Here is a 7,807-nt window from a genome sequence, read left to right on the forward strand (position 1 = left end):
GAGCTTGAAGTGGTTTGAAAGAGTAACGTATAAAAAAAAGGTATAAATACTGGGATCCACAAAAGGGAACATTTGGAAAAGTACCAAGAAGGGATATTGGTCTCCCTATGTTACTCAACTTTGCCGCCTCAATTCAAGTTAAAAGGTAAACGAAGGAGAGCGGTTTTTTTTTCTGTTTTTTTGAGTTGAAACTTGTAAAATAATTACGGCGTCAATTCAAAAATGGAGGATTCTCAAGTTTAACGCTGTACTGGGGGTCTCAGACTGTGCAGATCTAGCCTCGGTCTCTTGGAGGAAAAACTGTTGGCGAAGACAGACGTGCTATTTTTGTCCAGTCCAAGTATAAAGAAAAAAAAGAGGAGTAAAAACCGGGAAAAGATCTTAACAGCTGAATACAGCAAAAAGAAAGAAATATTGTGCGTTTATAAAGTAAAAGTGTGTTAAGTGCCAATCTCAATTGGTATGTATTTCAGCGTCGCTAATATACACCACATACACTCGTGGCGTAGGGTAGTGCTTTTTTTTTATTGTAGGAAATTAATTTTTCAGATTGGCGGTTAGTACCGGCTTAAACTTCGGGCAATCGTTTGGGTACCTGTCTGAACCCCAATACGAAAGCTCGCAACAACAATTTCCCCGATATTAGGGCCTCCGCCCGCGGCAAGGGACTTATGCTCCTCGCCCAACTACAGCTCCGTACCAAAAATTCCCAGCGCTAGGCCGAGCAGCACAAAGCGGGAGGCGTAAAAGATCGGCTCATCAGTCGCTTTGCGGGCGCGAGCCACTTATGTGTCACGGACCCGCGATATATTGGAGGCCGTCCAATTCTGCGGAAATTATTAAAGCTATGTAAACGGTCAGCCAATTTCTACCCGAAATATAGATCTGGGTCTCGACCTATTTTCGTTTCCCCATACGAAGTGCCGAGGAGTGCCCAGATGTGAAGCCGGCGGCAACGACTGTCGTTTTTTTTATATCCATCAGTGTAACCGCTGATTCCTATTTTTATGCTATAGTGTCATTAGTGTAATTAGCTTAGTAAATTTCTTTTGGTTGTGTTTTTAAATTCTGTTCGGAAGAAATAGCAAGTGGAATGTGTGACAGGGCGAAAGTGAACAACGGTTAAACGGCAGAGGAGAGCGTGAGTTTTTTTTTTGTAAAAGTATTTCTCCAGCTTTCGTTTTAGGAACGTTGCCGCAGTCCATGGAAGCGCTTTCATCGCTGTTTCAACGCATTTATTAAAACAAATCAAAGGAAGGCCGTAAGTGATCCCAAAACATAAAGATAAAATATTGGAGTTTGTTTGTTATGAGCAACTATTTATTGCATGACCGAAAAAAAAAAACCTCACGTAGTCAGGGGCTTCGTCGCTTAAGAGAGGCTGTGCGCTCTCCCTTATGCCCTGCTGGCAACCATAAGCGCTTACGCCGCGCATAAGAACCAGCCCTCTTAAGAACAAGGCACAAAAGGGAAGATGCGAGGCTGGTCGCTCTGACGTTCTTTTATGCTTTCTACTTGCGGTTGCTTTCGCTAATGCACTTGAATAACTGACCTGCCATAACGATCGCGGCGCACAGTTTTTACATTCCCTTTTGCATATTTATTTATTATTATTATCTATTTGCCTAACATAAAAGCTGGAGATATGTACCCTTCCCTTCTTTCAATTTGTAAGTTAAATTTCAATCTAAAGTGTATTATTAAGAGTTAATCATTTATTATTTTACTAGTGCGATGCATGTGCTATTGCTCAATATGAAATATAGGATTTAACATGAATCGGGGCTAGAGTTCTGTATGCGGGGACCATGCTGGGCAAAGGTGGGTAATGGGGTTGGATAGGAGGCTGTAAGAGCCTTCTTTATGGGATCACCGGATGAACCGGGAGCGGTGATCATGGTAGGGTGGGCATGAGTGGTCACAACAACACCGTGGCACGACTTGTATGTGTGTATGTGTCCGTGTGTGTGTAGTTAGGTGTGTTTGCTCTTGTACATATTTGTGTCGATACTTCGCTTGCACGTGAAATTTTAATGAACGCTACTGTGTCAGTATTATGATTGTTGGAGTAGAGCTGTGTCCCGTCCGTTCTGGGAAATAAAAAAACCCCCCCATTTCTTGCCGATTAGACGGAAGCCGGAACAAGCACGTGCCCGGACGGGAGACGAACCATCACCTGCTCAGCCTTCCGTGAAGGTTTGGTAATATCCAATATGCTACAGTTAGTTTATTATTTGGCGCCCAACGTGGGGCCCGAGTTGTCGCAACTGACAACAAACCGGCAAGGCCCAAATGATTGTGAAAATTGTGGAATGTAGACCTTACATTCCCAACCAGTATCGGGACAGATGTGTCTTTCTAGTTGTCATTCTGTTTTGTTTGTTTTGGCTTTATCACTTTATGCTGGATCAGCGCAGTGGGTTATTAAACTATTGCCACCGTTGTAAGTGACCAACCGGGCTCCTAGGATGCAGGCCAGAATGTTGAGTACATATAACACCGGTACCACCCCGATGCATAGAGCTTATTACTATTCGTTTCGTTCTTTCTTTCTTTATTCGTTTGTCTTCCTTTCCTTCCTGTTCCTTCTGGCCAATGCTGGAGGAATGCTCCTTTTTTTTCGGTTTGGATTATCCGATCAGGAACGGTGGGTGAAAGGCCTCAATTTGCCAGGAAGGAGTTGTGAATGGACTCATACTCATCGGGCTGGGTATCTTTATGCATGTAGTTGAGTAAATGTAGTACATGGGAAACATCATACACATACACACACATAGATATACCCTATTATTCCCTTTGACTTAAGCATGGTCCTAGCAGATTGTTTTTTTTGTTTGATACTGTATTTTTTTTATATTTTTTTTTATTAATTTCTTAAATTTTATTTATCTATTTAATTACTTTATTATTATATTTTATATTTTATATTATGCCCGTATTTGGCAGTTGCGAGAATTTAGCAGACGAAGAATTACAAGAAAGTGTTTGCTTGATCTGCCAGGCTCAGGTGGAATATTTGGCTCAGCTCCTTACCACGTCTTGTGGTCACACTTTCCATAGGGCCTGTTTTGGCGCACAAGTGGGTTCTAAGAAGGTTTGTCCTGTCTGCAAAACGTCTTTTCAGTCATCGACGTTGAATTTATTAGACGAAACTGCTGGGGATACCGTCGGAACCTTATTGGTACCAAAAATGCCTGATACAAGGAGTAAAGCCCATGTGGGGGCTCCACAGGGAGCTTCGATGTCTGCTTCGGCCAATCAGCCGCAAACTAGGGAAGCTGGTCCGCCAGTGGTGGTAGCTCTGCCGCCTAGTAACGAGCTTCAGCGAATGATAGCCGAAGCCATGGCTGAAGCCTCGTTGACACAAACCGAGATGCTAAGCAATGCGATCGCTAATGGTTTTCAAGGTATTCTCAGCTCTCTCATGGGCCAATTGGCAAATACAGCGGATGTTCCTTCGAGGGATAACCAAGCTGGAGAAGGATCGGCACGACGGCCGACACCTTTGCCCGGGTTTCAGGGTTTCGAAACAGCCAGCAGGAATTCCCCCATGAGTGTGGATATTCGACCAGAGCGTGTTAGTCAAATTTTAGTCAATTGGAAGCTTAGGTTCTCTGGGCGGACTGGAATTTCCGTCGACGATTTCATTTATCGGGTAGAAGCGCTCACGATCCAAACATTGGACGGGAATTTCGAGTTGCTTTCGAGATACGTGAGCAATCTCTTTGAGGGAAGTGCCAGTGACTGGTATTGGCGCTACCATAAGAGTGTTAGGACGGTCGTTTGGGCCGACCTTAAATCTTCATTGTTAGTACGATTCAAGGATGCGAGGACAGACATCAACATTCGAGCTGCAATAGACCGAAGGAAGCAGAAGGAGAACGAATCATTTGATGAGTTCTACGAAGCGATTGTCCGACTGGCAGATACCCTGACAACGCCCTTGTCAGAAGGTTCCCTGATGGAGTCACTCCGATCCAATTTATTGCCGGAGATACAGCATGAACTGCTATATGAAAAGATCTTTAGCATTGCACAGTTAAGACACTTGGTGAAGACTCGGGAACTGTTCATGCAAACTGTTGGTAAAGATCCGGTGGCTAGACCACGACCAGCACCAAGACGGTTGGTTTACGCGGTAGACAGCCCAGGGCAAGAGGAGTCAGACGAAAGTGATGGGGAGATAGCAGCGTTCAACTTAGTCTGTTGGAACTGCCGTGGTAATGGTCATCGCTACCAGGATTGCGTAGCAGAGCGAGTAGTTTTTTGCTATGGGTGTGGCCAGCCTGACACTTACAAGCCGTCGTGCCAAAAATGCCAAGCAACAAAAAACACCCAAGTGCGTGCACCCTTGAAAAGTGCACGCAGACCATCAGCGTCCAAAGCGACGAACATCGAGTAGCGATAGAAGCTGCTACGCAATTCCCAATCCCAATAGTAAACAATAATTTAACCATAGTTAATAAGAAAATAACACAGGAAGAAAAAGAGGAAAGGGAGTCTAAACGGAAGGCACGAGATAAAGTACGTCGGGAAGAATTTGTCAGAAATCTAAAGTTAGAGAAAAAAGCTCTGGTATCGTCAATAATATCAGAAGATCTCAGGCCATATGCAGAGGTCACATTATTAGACAGAAAGCTTGTTGGATTAATGGATACAGGGGCATCTATTAGTTGCATTGGGGGAGATTTGGCCAGCGAGCTGATTGAAAGCCAATTTCAATTTAAGCCCATGACATCCACAGTTCGGACAGCGGGTGGGCAGTCTCAGAGAGTGGTGGGGAAGCTTAAAGCGGAAGTGGGCTATAAAGGTGTTACCAGGTCTGTTACCCTATACATCGTTCCAACCCTAACGCAGCCTCTGTATCTGGGCATTAACTTTTGGACCGAATTTGGCTTATTGCCAGCCGATTTGTATCCACAAGGAAGTGCTAATGACACGGTGAACCATTGCGATGAGGTGTGGAAGCCAGAAAACCAACGTCCTTTATCGGAGGTGCAACGAGAACAACTGAATAGAACCATTCAGTGTCTTCCGTCTTTCGCGGATAATGGTTTAGGAAAAACCACGTTGTTGTCCCATGTAATAGATGTAGGGGAGGCAAAGCCCACAAAACAACTACACTATGCAGTGTCCCCAGCTATCGAGAAATTAATGTATGAGGAGTTGGATCGCATGTTAGCGCTAGGGGTCATCGAAGAATCCAACAGTGCGTGGTCTTGTCGGTAGTACTCGTCCGGAAGCCGGAGAAGGTTCGTCTTTGTATAGACAGCCGCAAGGTGAACGAGGTGACTCGGAAGGACGCTGGGATACGCGGGATGGGATCTTAAGCCGGTTACCAAAGGCAGAATACATAACTAGCCTCGACCTGAAAGATGCCTACTGACAAATACCGCTAGAAGAAGGTTCTAGGGATAAAACAGCATTCACAGTGCCTGGACGGCCGCTTTACCAGTTTAAAGTTATGCCGTTTGGGCTTACCAATGCGCCGTCTACTATGTCCAAACTTATGGACCGCATTATTCCAGCCAATCTTCGAAACGAAGTGTTTATATACTTGGATGACCTGCTTATAGTGTCAGACACCTTGGAAAGGCATCTGAGTGTGTTAAAAGTATTAGCAGAGAAGCTGTCTGCAGCGGGGCTTACAATTAATATACAGAAGAGCAAGTTCTGTGTGCCTGAGGTCCGCTATCTGGGGCATGTAGTGGGTCACGGTATTATAGGCATGGACTTGGACAAAATAGAGGCCATTAAGGAATATCCTGCTCCGAAGTCGGTGAAACAGTTGCGTCGGTTCTTGGGTATGACGGGATGGTACCACAAATTTATAAAGAATTTTGCGGCTATTGCGGCGCCTCTGACGGACGCCCTGAAGCAGAAACGCCAGTTCATTTGGTCCGAAGAAGCAGAAGCTGCATTCACAGCTCTGAAGAACTCAATGTGTGAAGCTCCCGTCTTACACACACCGAATTTTGAAAAGCCTTTCTTTATCCACTGCGACGCTAGTCACTCAGGAGTAGGAGGGGTACTGATGCAGATAAACGAAGAGGGCGATAAAGTACCAATTGCGTTTATGTCACGAAAATTGAATAAGTGCCAACGTGCTTACTCGGTGACGGAAAAGGAATGCTTAGCTGCCATTCTGAGCATCAAGAAATTTCGCGCTTATGTAGAGGGACATCAATTTACGGTGATAACCGACCATGCCTCCTTGAAGTGGCTGATGTCCCAATCAGATCTGAGTAGCAGACTGGCCAGATGGGCTTTGAAGCTTCAGGGGTATTCCTTTAATATTAGCCACCGAAAAGGGTCTCGAAACATCGTTCCAGACGCCTTGTCTCGGGTCTTTTCCCCAGATTTGTCAGAGATCGAACCAGAAGAAAGGATCGATTTGGAGTCGGAGCACTTTAGTTCGACGGATTACGTTTCCCTTAGGGCTAAAGTAGCGAGTAGTCAGGCTCAGATGCCAGATGTAAAGGTGGTAGGCAGGCATATATATCGTCGCACCGAGCACGCAACAGGCGAAAGGGTAGCGGATGAACTCTGTTGGAAAATTTGGATTCCCAAGGGGCTCATAGATTCGGTCCTAAAAAAGGGCCACGAGCACGCCCTATCTGCACACGGAGGCATAAATAAAACGCTCGAAAAGGTTCGGCGCTACTATTATTGGCCGACGTTGTTAAAAGATGTCAAAGAGTTCATAAACCGGTGTGAAATTTGTAAGTGTACTAAGCATCCAAATAGACCTTTATCGGGATATTTGTGGTGTTAGATCATTTTTCCAAATTTCCGTTTATTAAACCCGTAAGAAAATTTACCGCCGACGCCATCGTACAATACATTGAGGAACAATTATTTCACTGCTTTGGAGTGCCGGAAAAGCTAGTCTCGGACAACGGCGTCCAATTTAAGTCCCATGCATTCAACTCCTTGCTGCAGAAGTATGGCATAGAGCACGCTTACACCGCCGTTTACGCTCCGCAGGCTAACGCGTCCGAGCGAGTTAACAGATCTATCTTGGCAGCAATCAAAGCCTACATAAATACTGACCAAGGTAACTGGGATGAGCAGCTCAGCAGTGTAGCATGTGCGTTAAGATCGGCTGTGCACAGTGCCGTAAAGGCGAGTCCATACCAGTTGGCGTTTGGGCAACAGATGATCACGAATGGTACCACGTATCAGTTGTTGAGGCAGCTAGAGATGTTAGAAGATCGTTGGGGGCATTTTTCTAGGGACGACTCATTTGACCTGATGCGTGGCACGGCAAAGGAGGCAATGAGGGCTCAGCACGAACGAAATGAAAAGACGTATAACCTTCGAAGTAAGGAGGTATCATTCAGAGTGGGACAGGAGGTTTACCGTCGAAATTTCCAGCAAAGTAATTTCGTGAAAGGATTTAATGCCAAGTTGGCTCCCGTTTTTGTGAAGTCCCGGGTAAGGCGACAGTTGGGTCAAGCCTATTACGAGCTAGAGGATCTGCAAGGACGTCTGATCGGCAAATTCCATGCCAAAGATATCAAACAGTAGCACCATGGTTAAAAATCGCTCTAAGTGGGAATCACCCTTTTGGTCCTTCTTCCCAAAGTGTGATTTTGGTAGGGGGATTTGAAGTGGTTTGAAAGAGTAACGTATAAAAAAAAGGTATAAATACTGGGATCCACAAAAGGGAACATTTGGAAAAGTACCAAGAAGGGATATTGGTCTCCCTATGTTACTCAACTTTGCCGCCTCAATTCAAGTTAAAAGGTAAACGAAGGAGAGCGGTTTTTTTTTTCTGTTTTTTTGAGTTGAAACTTGTAAAATA

The 7,807-nt window shown here is 45.0% G+C and overlaps 1 long non-coding RNA gene across 2 annotated transcripts; it reads left to right on the forward strand.

The window, feature by feature from the left end:
- The first annotated feature begins 285 nt into the window (after positions 1 to 285).
- LOC117194499 lies at positions 286 to 1,599 on the forward strand. Of its 2 annotated transcripts, XR_004474848.1 has the most exons (3): positions 286 to 460; positions 550 to 1,261; positions 1,356 to 1,599. It is a non-coding gene; the product is annotated as an uncharacterized LOC117194499 (long non-coding RNA). The 2 variants fall into 2 exon arrangements; XR_004474847.1 differs by lacking the exon at positions 1,356 to 1,599 and having other exon boundaries at positions 550 to 1,345.
- The last annotated feature ends 6,208 nt before the right edge of the window (positions 1,600 to 7,807 follow it).

This window comes from Drosophila miranda, assembly GCF_003369915.1.
Source record: "Drosophila miranda strain MSH22 chromosome Y unlocalized genomic scaffold, D.miranda_PacBio2.1 Contig_Y3_pilon, whole genome shotgun sequence".
NCBI classification, from domain to species: Eukaryota; Metazoa; Arthropoda; class Insecta; order Diptera; family Drosophilidae; genus Drosophila; species Drosophila miranda.